This window comes from Melopsittacus undulatus, chromosome 7 (genome assembly GCF_012275295.1).
Source record: "Melopsittacus undulatus isolate bMelUnd1 chromosome 7, bMelUnd1.mat.Z, whole genome shotgun sequence".
Lineage (NCBI taxonomy): Eukaryota > Metazoa > Chordata > Aves > Psittaciformes > Psittaculidae > Melopsittacus > Melopsittacus undulatus.
In genome coordinates this window covers 5,392,693-5,407,176 of record NC_047533.1, presented here as the reverse complement: position 1 = coordinate 5,407,176, position 14,484 = coordinate 5,392,693, and positions in this window count along the sequence as shown.

The window sequence follows — 14,484 nt, the reverse complement described above, 5'->3', positions numbered from 1 at the left end:
TTCTTCCTTAGATCCAATCTAAACCTCTGCTGTTTAAGTTTTAACCCGTTACCCCTTGTCCTATCACTGCAGTCCCTAATGAACAGTCCCTCACCAGCATCCCTATAGCCCCCTTCAGATACTGGAAGGCTGCTCTGAGGTCTCCACGCAGCCTTCCCTTCTCCAGGCTGAACAACCCCAACTTTCTCAGCCTGTCTTCATATGGGAGGTGCTCCAGTCCCTGATCATCCTCGTGGCCTCCTCTGGACTTGTTCCAGCAGTTCTATGTCCTTTTCATGTTGAGGACACCAGAACTGCACACAAAATGCTCCAGGTGAGGTCTCACGAGAGCAGAGTAGAGGGGCAGGATCACCTCCTTTGATCTGCTGGTCACGCTCCTTTTGATGCAGCCCAGGATACAGTTGCTTTCTGGGCTGTGAGCGCACACTGAAGACAGCTCATGTTCATGTTCTCATCGACCAACACCCCCAAGTCCTTCTCTGCAGGGCTGCTCTGAATCTCTTCTCTGCCCAACCTGTAGCTGTGCCATTTGCTTGGAGGTAAAAATACTCAGTTGCTGCCAGTCCTCCCATTTAGCCCAGTTCAGTCACTTTGGACACCAGTGGGATCCACCATCAGTTTTCACTGTGAGCTTGCAAATACCGCTGTCATAAAGAGCCTATTTACACACTGTCCATTTAATGTAGCAAACAGGGTGACCCTCCCTCTTACAACTTCATTCCCAGCTTCATTTCTTCACTTTGAATAGGTGGTTGGTATAGCCTGTATTTGCCACTGCATCCCTTTAGTCCATCCAAGATTCTTATCTGTTGTTCTCAAGCGTAAGGCTGGATTTGATTTCACCTGTGCCTGAATTCCAACAGTGGCCAATGTTAGAACAATCTCTGCAGCCATGACGAGAGAGAAGCCCTGGAATATACTGAGAAGGGTGTGGGATCTCTGTCAATGGAGATTTGAGTTAAGGATAATTTGGCAGTGGTTAGTCCTCCTGTGAGACAGGCAGGCAGGATGAAATTTGTTTCTAAGCTCCTGCTTTGCTGGTTCTGTGAAGGCTCAGATAATTCCTGAAAAGAAACTATTTCTCCTTTTAAAAGCAGCTATTCATTCCCATATATCAAAACCTTTCAAGCAGAAAGATTATCTTCCTCCTTTGTGAGCGGGCAATGGTGTATGTTCAACTGGAGGAACATAACACCTACATTCAAATTAGTTTGGGAGGCTGATGCTCACAGAGAACTGTATAGCAGTGAGATGTCAGAAAGGAGTTCTTCAGTTTTATTGAGAAGGAATCCATCAAGAATTATTCCATGTCTAAAATGCAGCCCCAGCTTTGAGCTATGAATATTTGAGGGCTGAGAAAGTAATAGTGATGGGGGACAGCATCATATGTGCTTGTTGTGTGTCTATTCTCCCCTCAACCCTCCCAATGACCAGTGACAAAAGCCTATGTGAGACAGGCTGGGTTAGATGGGCCTTTCACCTGAACACAGCCATATACTGGGGAGATGCTAGAGAAAAACCCTAGAATTGAAGGGCATGTGAAAGTATTGATAAGAGTAATCCTCTTGTTAGGGTTTCTCACAGCTTAGTTGCTAAAAGACAGCTTTCAGCTACTGTAAATCACCTTGATACACAATTCCAGGCCAATTAGTTATTTTTCAGAACAGTTATTAAAGATGGTTTTTTAGAGTAAAGATTAATATTCTTTCTTTCTTCCTATGATTTTCCAGGCTCATGTATTGCATCAGCTGTACAGCATCTTGGCTTTCCTTCTGCAAAGGTGCAGATGGGACTATCGACAACTCCAAAAGCAGGGTGTGAGATGGCTGCTAACACTTCAGTCTCAGAAGGGTTACCATTGCTGTGTGAAGAGTAGGCAGTGAACTGAGGAAATGTGGCCTTTTGGGATTTTAGCCGGCCTGCCTCATCCTGCACACCTGTAGAAATGCTCTGAGCATTTTGTATGCTCTGCTTTATAAATGTGTTATAAAAAGACATCAGTGCTTTTGGCAGATACTGCCTTGAATAGAATGCAAATGAAACTGTGAAGAGTTTCACAATTGTTGTATCCCTAAAGTGCTTCTGTCTGGATATTCCTTTGTGTTTATGGGAGGGGATTTATACTGTGTTAATTTCCTTGCAAACACAGTTTGGGAAGAAAACAGGTTAAAACCGAAGTGTAAAGTAGGAGAGTAACCTGAACAACAAAGCACAATGAAAATCAGCGCTAAACTGATGCCTAGAGTTAGTCCCAGGGGTTCCTGTGCTTGGCTGTGTGCTTAATTTACAAGCTATGCCAAAGCACAAGTTGCCAAAACTCAGCTAAGACTCAAATTGAAAGTCTGTGGCTCAAATGATTTGCTCTACTGAAGTTTCCTCACTCATTGTTATTTAAACATTCTGAATTTAGTGTTTGGAGAAGTTGGAGCAGAAAGAACTGGGAGCTTGGTCCCTTTCTGGGTGGAAATGTGATGCTGGTTTGTGTGCGCTAGGGTGTTAGTAAATTCTGTTCCCAGCTACATTCTTCTGCATTGGTAAGCTCTGAGACTTGCAGTTGATTCCCAGGTCCCATTTGCAATTTGATACACTTCTCAGTCATGCTTTAGTGTGTGCCGTTGGGGAAAGAGAGAAACCCAAACCAAACAAACACCCACAAAGCCCCAAAGTAACCCCCCAAACAAAACCCTCAACCTCCCTTCTCTCCCCTTTCCCCCTGACTTCCCTCAAAGACATCCTTGTCATTTAACAAAGAAGGATTAAGAAGGGAAAACATCATCAGAAGTTGGTGCTGCTTCTAAGGTACCTATTAATGTACTGAAAAACAGGCTTTCTATTCCAGTTCTGGCATACCTGACAAACACATTCAGAGTTGTGAAATGCTTTTCTTTCCCCATCTCCCCTTATTGATTCTCCCATGAAAACTTTAGTCTTAAGTGCTGTTTCAAAAAGCAGAGGCTCCCAAGTTTTTGAAGTATCTGTTTAGTGTTGATAACTTAGAAACTTGATTTCTGAGCTGAAAATGTATTTGTGCCGTAAATACACAGGGTGGAAGTTTCTCGAGGCTGTATTTCATCTGGCAAAGGAGGTGGGGACAGGTATGAGCGGAGTCAGACTGCAGTGTGTTATACTGTAATCATCTGCTTGGTGGCATATATATGCTTAGGGAAACTTTTCCACCCCTTTTTAAACCCAGTGGTGAGTGAAAGTTTGCACATCTTGCAAGGTTCTGAATTACCCAGCTGACATTTTAACCACCAGTATCAGAACAACACAAAAAGCAGAATTCATGATATAGCTATAAATTACCAAAGGTAGGATATGCATGCATAACTGTGCAACACCCAGCATATCAACTTGATTCTGTGGTGGATGGCATGGTAAGCATGTGCAGTAAGGTTCCTTGTCTCAAAGAACTGAAATGCTACTTAAAGCAAATGAATAAAACAGGATTATCCTGTTTTACTGATGCAAAACAAGATCAGAGAAGGTGACTCCTAGATATACAAGTGTTGATTAGTAAGTCCAATATTTAATTCCTCTTGAAATCCTGGGTATTCTGTGCATAAATCCTGGTGAAGATTCACACATAAGTAAGAGACTAATAACTCCCTCCTTCAAAAGAAACTGAGAAATGTTGTTCCTAAGAACCCCCTCTAAACCCCTTGTATGGTCTGTATAGTTTGGACTTGGAACCTTAAAACATACTTGGGTTCCTGTTTCTTCTGATTCCAAGTGGATTTAGGAACTTAAATGTCATTGAAAGACTCACAAATCTGTGCTCAACTAACTTGCTCAAAGGTGGATTAGGGACAAGAAGCCAACTCAGGTTTTTGGAAGCTTGGTGCAATTGAAATCCTCATAAAGGTATTGTTCAAACTTAAAGGTATGATTGAAAGCCAAATGCATCATTTTGAGTGTGGCTCTAAGTCTTCTCCCTAGGAGCAAGGAGAATGAGGGTGCTTTATGCTAGCTAATTATTCAGCACAGGTGAGAGGTGTTGTGGGTGAAGTGGAAGTGATGTCTCAGAAAGGGTCTATCAGGATGAAATAAAGCCTACAGATGGTTAGGAACGGAGTTATGAAGACAGGGATGCTGGCAAGAGGTAACATGGACAGCAGCTGAATAGCAACACATTGAAAGTAAGTCCTGTGAAAAACCTTTCCCATTAACAGTGGGTAGTTTTGATCCAAGGAGAAAGCATACAGCTCTTGTACTGTTTTCCTGAGAAACCTTTTCCCATGCTCCCTGCTTCATTTGGTGGACTGAGGAAGTGCAAGTAGGTTAAATTTAGCATTTTGACACGAATCTGCTTCTGAGGCTTTGAAATCCTAAGGAATTTCAAGAACCTTGTCTTTGGCGCATTGGTTTATTGCCCATCAGCACTTATACCTGCCTTAAAAAGGGGAGTTTCAAGTGTGGCAACAAGTTCGCATCCTTTTCCTTATGGGCTTGGAGTAGAATGAACTGTATGTTGGTAATAAGCCATCAGTGGGAACGTTGGCTGGTTTTACTGTTATATTAATGGAATTAGTTTAGAAAACCACACTATCTATTATCTGGAAGGAAGAAATAAATGGAAAAAAGAAATAAAAGAGAAGGTTGGGATTGCTGTGATGTTCCCTGTGTTGGTCACACTTGTAACGTGATCTGGAAACTGAGTTTTTCGGTATGTTTAAACTAGCTAAAAGTTGGTTTAGGTGCTTGTGGATGAAAAATAAAGTGGGGAGCAAGGAAGCAAAGCACTGAGAGTGATTGATTGTTTTATTTGTAACAGATATGCTAAATTCTAAGTTTAATAGTGTTCTTTGGCTTGTGATTTCTTTGAATTTAGTGCCGTTTTCAGGGGTTGTGGCAGTGATCTAGCAGTGGATTTGCCTAGAACATAGACAAGAGGTCCTCTAAGGGAAAGGTGGCTGAGAGCATCTGCAGGCTTTGTGTTTGACTTGTCAGAAACCTCTCAGTATTTTTCATTGCTGGAGCATCGGATGATATCAAGTTCATCTCTATCTGATTTTATTCTGTTTAATGAAATTCTGCTGACATAACAAGGTCTTGTAGGGGTTAACTCTTAGAGATATAAAAAAAGAGCTCATTTTAGGTCCTGTCAGGTATTAGAGTTTCATCCAAATAAGATTGTCTAATCTGTTAGTGTTTTTTTGTATCATGCAAGACTTTTACCTGGCTGGGAGCAGTAGTATAGGAACCAGATAAAAACTCATCAAAATTCTTCTGGATGCATTGCTGGTTAGGAATCTGTAGTGAAAATCCTTCTTTTCCTGCTTTCCTGCTGAAGCCATTTGGACCAAGTTTATTCCTCTGTTTCCCCTCAAATTCTTTTTGTTTTTATGAAATGACAACTTTAGGGATAAGCAAAGTAAGCATCTATCTCTGCTAGCAACAGCTGAGGAATAGCAGCAGAGCCAGTCCAGAAGTGATTAACATTCCTTTTAAAATCTGGCAAATGGATGAATCTGATTCTTTTAGTAAACCACTGGGGAGCAGAAATAGTTTTGGCCTTTTCCACACTACCTAATAATAGTGCAGGAGCTTGCTATTTAGATTATAAATACTGTGTAATCAAGTCATCTTCATTTAAACAGTTGTATGGTGTCTAAGCACATAAAGGTGTCAATCTCAGCAGGAGCTGCAATGCAAATAGTAGCAGTATTAACTAAACAGTCAACAAAACTCAATGCAGAGGAGCCAATACTACTGTTTATTTGAGAACAATATTCCAAATTCAGATTCTCCCAGCATCTTTGTGAGCTTACAAATACCTTATTTACATGTAAATGGCCTTACAAAAGACTGGAAAGAGTTGATCTCTGAGGACATTATCATCTGTGCCCCCCTGCCTCTTCCAGAAGCCATGGGATTTTTATTAGCCTGGTTTCCATTACTCAGCAACCAGCGTCTCATCTTTGATCAAACTAATTTGAAGTAGTTGCACTTTGTACTTACATATATCAAATTTATTAGTTAAAATTATCTATGTGCACACATAGCAAAAATAGGCACATTAACTAGTAAATGTTATGTTTATACCACTTCTTGGAGTGAAGGCATTTTCTCATTAGGTGGTGAGTATTCCATAGCAGGTTTTCTCTTCCACTATTTTTTAGGGAAAGCCATATTCTCTCCCCGTATATTAGTGCATTTGAAACTCTAAATGCACAGTCACGTGAAGATAAAAGCAGTTTTGGTTTGACTTACATATATACACATATATATGTGTGCACAGGCTTAGGAAGAAGGTTTTATCTTTTTAACAGTTGCACAAAATATTCCAGCTCCATCCAGAGCATTTTTAATGTGTTTGGATTCAAGCTTAGTCCAGATTTCAGTTCATGCACGCTTCCTTTTAGCTCCTCTAGTGTTCTTCCCTCTGAATTAACCTTTAATTTTCAGATATCAGTACAATTAGTCCTCAGTCATACAAAATGGAGTTGTCAGCCTGTGACTCCTGAGCTGCTGTTTAACCACCATCCAGGTTTCTGGCAGGAGGTGAGCTGAGAGGAGCTGACAAGACAACCATGACTGGAATAGCTGAAGGATCTAATTGCCTGCCTAGCCATGTGCCCCCTCCAAAGTGCTGCTGAGGGACTCTTGGGAAGCTACTGTCCTCCCCAGACTCCCAGAGCTTCTTGTCTCCTCAACTCTGTTGTTAATGCTGCTGTCACTGTCTAATGACTCTTTAGATGACTCTCATGTGCTTTTGGAGAGCTGATGAAAGAATCCAAGTGTAAATCATCTCAAATATAAGAGACAAAGATGCTTGGATTCAAGGTTCTAGTTTAACTGAAATATGGGCATCCAGAGCAAGAGTCCTGTGTTTCTTAGTCGACCAGAATCGTCACATGAAGAAAACAGTGCATAACTTTGGATTCAGCAGGTGCCTTTTTGTCTGTTTTGTAATTAAAAATTGAGTCTTGCTCAGGTAGTGAAAACTTTGAAGTCTGAATTTGAATCAGTTTGATCCCAGGCTGCCAAGGTTTGGTCTAATCTGGATTCATTTTCTGAGGATTACTGCTATGGAATTGGGACTCTGGTATGGATCACAATTCGCAGATGATGCAGAATAAGGTACAGCATGTTGCCTTGTGCTCATCAGCTGATTCATTGCTATAGAAGGCAAGTAGGGAGGAGAGTTTGGGAGAGCTGAGAAAGGGTTTAAGAAATGCCCCAAACTAAACCAAAACCTCCACCAACAAAATAAAACCCAATAGAAACAAATAACTTCCCCCAGGAAATGATTTTTTTGCAATCAGAAGACTTCTGTGAGCAGTCTGACAGAGGCAGTGTGCATATTGAGGCGGGCAGATCACAAGAGGTTAGTGGCATCTTTTCAGTCATCAAGGACTGTATCGATAGGACAAGGGGCAATGGGTTTAAACTGAAACAGGGGAAGTTCAGGTTGGATATAAGGAAGAAGTTCTTTACTGTGAAGGTGGTGAGGCACTGGTACGGGTTGCTCAAAGAAGTGGTGAATGCTCCATCCCTGGCAGTGTTCAAGGCTGTGTTGGACAGAGCCTTGGGTGACATGGTTTAGTGTGAGGTGTCCCTGCCCATGGCAGTGGGGTTGGAACTGGATGATCCTATGGTACTTTCCAACCCAAACCCTTCTATGATAAAAGATGGTTATAAAAGGTACTTCTTTGGATATTTCTTCACAGCTGAATGCCTTGGTGCGATTCCTCTTCAAGACAGCAAGAAGAAAGCTTTTTGTTCCTAGACAGTCAAAAAGCACAAACCCTAAAGCAATGAAGTGGAACAGAACAGATGGGATTTATTTGTTATCAAGATGGAATAAGAAAGGACTTGTTAAAATTATTTAAAATAATGCATTATCCATGAAAGAAATTTAGAATTTAAGTTCTTTGTGATTCATAACATGAGGCAGGTCATGTTGAATGAAACTGAAATCCAGCACATTCAAAGCTGTCAAAATGAAGTGTGTTTTTCATATAGGATGTGATTTTTACCATGTAAGTAAATGCCAAGGAAGCTGACAAGGGAAGAACTCGGGATGAGAGATAGGGAAGAGGATTACAGAACGAGTCACTGTTAAAGGACTCATCAGGATTTGTTATTAAGAAAGAAGAAAAACCCCAAAGCAACCAAAATAATTGTTAGAAGAGGGCTATGCTGGGATTGTAAGTTTGTGATAAAAACTGTAAGGTACAAGCTTAGCTTAACTCAGTTTTGTGGACTTAGTCTTGTACTACTGATCAAAAGCAGTCAGATTTCTGTTGTTTTCTCAGCTGCCTGATGTTTGTATTATGGGTGAATGAATGGTCTTTGGCATCAGCATTTGTGTGAACAGCCTGTAGGTAGCAGGACAACTGCCTGTGCCTGCAGTGCTTTTGATGCTATTGTGCTCACTGGTCCCAGCACTGCTGTTCACATTGCCCTGAGTAACACCTGACTTTACTGGTGTGTGAGGCAAGCTAACAGGTCTGGCTGTAATCAGAGAGATGTAATCTGAGGATCTATAGTGCTGTGACAACAGTCAGATAGATGCCCCATGGGCTAGGGAGGTGGGCTTTGTATTCCACACTTGTGCAGGCAGCTGGGGAAGGAGATGCTGCTCACTGAGATGCAGAGAGCCCCAGCGAAGGATGTGGTTTCTGAGGCAGAGCAATAGTTTGTATCTTTTCATCCTTTGGCACAGTGAACTAGCTGCTATGTTACCAGCTTTTCTTGGTACAGTTGTGTTCTGCAGAGCTGCTTTAAAACCCAGAGATGATTTTTTCTGACAGAAAGAAAGAAAATCGTTGAAATCCAAAATTATTTCCTCCCTGTCTCATCCAGCTGCCACAATGAACAGGCTGGTTGTAAGAGAGCACGTTTCTATGAGACACAGTAACAGTTATTTAGTGATGATGCTTATTGAGCGCATCTTCTGAGTGTTGCCTCCAGAGCACTGAGGGGCAGAATCTGTCAAGAACTGTGCACCTACATCCATTATATACCTTTAAAAACCACTCTCTAAAGTACTTGTGAACAAGCATGAAGATGGCATTGACATTTCAGGATTTTGAAGGCTGTGTTTTAACTTCTGTTTGAAAGGGAACAGAAATGCGTTGTTCCTTGTATTGACTTTCTGTTCTTTTAGTGGACATTTTAAAGAGGATATTTTTGACACTGTCCCACCTATCCATGGGTTTCTTCCATCTGTTATCTGCACTCACTGGGATGCCATGTTGAAGACTGTAGCACCCACCATAAAGAGATGCACTTCTCCTTTAAAATGGGTTTTCTATGATCGATCAAACTTTGTTACTTGTTCTGTCAATGGTCACTTTGGTATATGAATTGCCTCTGATAAATTGATCTATTCTTATTATTCTTGCAGTGATATTAGAGGAGCTATGTTTGCGATTCTAGAGGATTGCAGGAGTGTGGGGGGTTGACCCAGTCCCACAACTAAGCATTCACCAGCTGCTTGCTCATTCACGCCTGCAGCAGATGGAGGGAGAGACCCAGAAGAGCAAAAGTCAGGATAAACTTGGGGGTTGAAAGACAGTTTAATAAGTGAGGAAGGAAAAAGAAAGTGATGCGAAGGCACACGCCACCTCCCACCAGCAGACTGGTGCCCAGCTGGTCTCTGAACAGTGGCTATTTTGGAAAGACTTCCCTCCAGTTTTATTGCTCAGCATGATGTTACATTGGCAAGAGATAACATCCCTACAGTCAGTTCAGGTCAACTATCTCTTCTGCATCCTTTCCCAGTCTCTTGCCTGCTCCCAGCCTACTTGCTGAGGGGATAGAATCAGGGAAGATTTTGAAGCTGTTTGACCATAGCTAAAACGTGGGTGTGATATTGGCACTGTTTTAGTCACACATCCAAAACGCAGCACCATATGGGCTGCCGTGAGGAAAATTAACTCTATCCCAGCTAGACCCAGTACAGGGGCATAGCAGCAACACAAAACACTGAAAACCTTATGAATACAAATAGAATTACTGATTTAATGTCTGGTTTTGTGCCTTATTTTACCATTGCTTAGTGCTTTACTGGAATTTGGACTATGCATCAGGAAATTGGGGAAATCAGAACTTCTCTGTGTATATACTCAGTGAGGTCAGGGGCATTGGTGTCTTTCTTTACTAGGCCCAGAATTCACTTTGGATTCAGAAAGCACAATTGAAACTAGAGGTCCAGTTAGAAAGGATTCAGAAGGAATCCAATTCCATAGGCTGTTTTTCAGTGTAAGGTATTAATTGCTTCATTGCATTTGCAATCTTTGGGAAGTCCTTTAGATCAGAGCAGTCATTAAACTGATGGAGAAAGGCGTTAATGAAATGCTGAATGTATGCATCACCACATTTTGCTTCTGCTTCATAAAGCCATTCTGTGGCCAGACACAGATCCTTGGATTTTATTGTAGGAGATGTGATGAATATTTCAGAGATTTATTTCTGGTCAACAGGATTGAGATTTATCTCCAGTTCTTTAAACCAACAAGGTCTACATCTGAGTTAGTCACCCTCAACTCTGCTTCTTATCAATGGAAAGTACTAGACAGCATTAGGATGAGTCATCTGTGTAATTCTGTCTGCTTTGAGGTGGGATGGAGGAACCAGAGGTATTCTGCTGACGACAGTGCGTGCCTATGTGTACCAGGTCAGAACTACTCTGTGGGTGGTAAATGCTGGATGAGGATAATCCCACCCTGTCTAAATTCAGTGTTAACTATAAAATCAGTGTCTGATCTAATATTTATCCCCCTAGTTCCTTCTGCAGTGATAAATCATAGCATTGTACTTAGAGATCTTAAAGGTGGGCACCTCCCTGTGAAGAAAGTGTATGTAGATGTCTAGATGATGGTTTGGGACAGATACTGAATTTGAAGTTGAGTCTTTTAGGTGAGATAAATGCTGTTTCTTCCTCGAGTTAAAAGAGAACAGCTGTAACCAATGTGTTAGTCTGAATTTTATGTATAACAGTATGTTCAGTTTTCAGTATAAGGAAGCACAATGCTTTTTACGATCAAAATACAATCCTCTACCACTTTCTGTATTGCCGTATTAATTCTTGCTTGAAAATCTGGCCCATGCATGAAGGGCCTCATAGGACCAGTGACTGCTTTTGTCTGCTTGTATACTGATGCAAGTGAAATGCTCATTTAACTTATGAGACCACACAGAGCTCATCTTGCTCATTTCCAGAATTCATGTCTTTTGATGGACTGTGTGGGATAACACCTTGCATGGGGGCAGACAATACTTAAGTTAACTCATTAGAGAAATTTCACACAACACTGAGCAATTCTTCTGAATGCCTTTGGAGAGTGGAGTAGGCTTGACTACATGGGAAGCTGATAAAATGGTTCATTTGTCCCGTTCTTCTGTTTAGCTCAAGTAATTCATTTTAACAGGCTGTTTCAATTATTGCTTTTGAACTTTATGTAAGACTTCCTAAAAATAGTTTTACTTTTGATACATGCAAACTAACCAGGGCCATATAGGAGACTCAATACCAGGCATGATAAGGAGAAGGCAAAAGTGATTAAAAATGCTCATATTGACAATTGTTTGTTGTTTGTAATGGCCCTGATATTTACCATAAAATGTTTGCAGTTTGGTTACACAATACACCAAGTATTTTATTCCATGCTTTACAGATGGGGCCCTGCCACAATATGGGTTATCACCTTGTGAATACAGCAACACTTGTGTGTCTCAATGAGTACTTGAGTGTACAACTGGAACCAATCATCCTGAGGGATTTACAGGGAGTGAAAGATGCAGTGCAAAGAATTGTATGTAGGTTTCCTGACCCGGAGCTCTATGCTAGAACAAAACCTACACTTTTGTATGTCAAAGAGGAACTGTATTGTTCCTGAGAAGGAATGTGCAAGACTGGGATGTTGCACTGTTTCCTTGGATATATAGTTTTGATTATTTCCCTATAAAATTTCCCTAGAAATAGGATAAAAATGGGGAACCCGGAGCTAATAGTATGAGTGAAACTGTTTTAATAGGCAGACAAGTTGATCAGTAGGCATTCAGATGTACACAATATAAAAATAAATTTTATGATTATATACATACATATATTTATCTTAGGGATGAAATATATTTAATATCTATATGAAACACTGCTTTGGACAGAGGAGGTGGTAATGCAGAAGTGACAAGATTTTCAATTTACAGTGAAGAAAACACCTTCTTGCAGTTACTTTGTTATGGGTTGAAATGTGATTTATGTTTATCCAGAGGAATTCTATTTTGAATTAAAATGACTTTATTTTTTTTTATTTTGCAGCTTGAAAGTTCCATTTATCTGATAAATATTTATCACATTGTTCAGGGTCCATTAATTATGAATTTTACTATGGGGGATGAATGGGAAACACTTGGAAGTTTCTTTTTTACAAAGCAGATGTCATAATGTAAGTCTTTAAGGTCCCATTATCCCTATATTCTATACAGGAATGCAGGAGCTTCAGTTTTACTTCAGTGGTATGTCTGGCAAGGTTATCAAAGAAAGATTCATCTGATATGTTTTTATGAGCTGCTTTATCTCTAGGCCTGACAAGGGGTAACGGGTTGAAACTTAAACAGCAGAGGTTTAGATTGGATCTAAGGAAGAAATTCTTTACTGTGAGGGTGGTGAGGCACTGGAATGGGTTGGCCAGGGAGGTTGTGAATTCTCCATCCCTGGCAGTGTTCAAGGCCAGGCTGGACGAACCCTTGCGTGATATGGTTTAGTGTGAGGTGTCCCTGCCCATGGCAGGGGGGTTGGAACTGGATGATCTTAAGGTCCTTTCCAACCCTAACTATTCTATGATTCTATGATATGCAGACAAGTTAGAGAAGTCCAGCCTTTCCCATCTATAGTGACATTGCCGCTTAAATAGCGGCAAGAATTGCCTAAACATTTCAGAACAAAAGGAGGACACTGGCTGAAGATCATGTTCAGTGCTAGGACTTCACTATGAACCTTGCAATTGAGTCAGCCTGGGAAAAGGCTGCCCTGGAGTTACTGGCTCCAGGCCAGCTTGGCAGCAGCAGTTACAAAGGAACTGGATAAGAAGGGGAAATGAAACTGTGAGCAAGGATGAGCCATATGTTTAGGGACTACTCCAGACCTTTGTTACAAAGCAATTCAATGACATGATCCTATTTAACTGTATCTTCTCCTTTTGCTGCTGGCTGACAAGGACAGGGATGTTGTAGGAGGTGTTTTCAGTGATCACAGAGGGTGATCTGCCCATTCACTGCCAATTACCAAGATCCCAATTTGCTAGCAGTAGGAATTCCCCTCAGGCCTCTAATGTTATTGAATGAAGTCCTGGCCAAAGACCATTAGGTACTCTTGAAAAGGTTTGTTACAGTCTCTGGAAAATGTGGGGATGCTCTTTATTTATTTGTGTTGAGGAACTTCCTGTTTGAGCTCTGAATTCTGTGCAGTCTATTCAAAGGGGTATATTTCATTTTGTAGGACTAGTCATTGCTGTGGGGCATGAAGGTTTTGTTGCTGTTTTTATTGTTCTTTTCCTTCAAACAACCTTACATGAGATTCTGTCACCTAAGCCTCTTCAGAATGTACTAGGAAGCCTCTCTGCATGTGATCCATTTGTTAAATCTTTGCTGAGATTATAGGCAGCTTAACTGCTTTGTCATATGTGATTGTCCATTTAAATTCTCTAATGTGCACAGAAAGGGGAGAGTGTTATTGAAGTTGTATGTGGTAGGAGGCACTCATCCCTGGCTGCAGGGAGAGTATGGAAAAGGTTCTTGTGCTGTTGCTTCCTTTAAACAGTCTAGTGTCCCTGCAGAAGTGGAAAAGCATAGGAAAATTGACTTTGTTGCACACAAGCTATAGGGATGTTTGCTTGTTTGGAGGAAGGAGGTATGATTAGCAATAGCTGAGTGTCCGAGGCAGCAGAGAAATCTTGGATTTCCCTACTCTCATTGTATCTGGAAGAGAGAAAATGTGGGGAATGTTGCTTCTGATTTATTTCTCCTTGGATGGAGAAACTAGGGGCATATATGTGTCACACTAAAGTGCAGTAATCAAAATTGCATTCACCCATCCTCATTTGTACTGAATACGGCTGAAGCGCAATAAAACCACTTAACTTTGTTCCAAAAGTAGTAGGACATGAGTTAAGAATACAGATGTTTTTCTTTTATTGAAGGTTCAGAGAAGCTCTAAAGAATCTTGAAGCAGCCAATGTTGCTGGGTTGTCCTCCCACTGAGCTTGCAACTGGGAATATATGCCTTCACTTCTGCATAAGCCCCTCAGAGTGAGCATAAATGACTGATTCACATGAGTTTGTGCTGAAATGCTGGGCTGAGCCTTGTGTCTATCTTACCTTTGGTTGCCTGTGCACAGAACCTTTATCTTCCATCAATGGGTCACATCCAGTCTGTGTTAACTGCTTCTTCCACCTGTGTGTATCAAGTTCTCTGATGCTCCACTAAGCAGAGGTGTAGGAGCTGCAGTGTTGTACAATCCCCATGCTTCATTT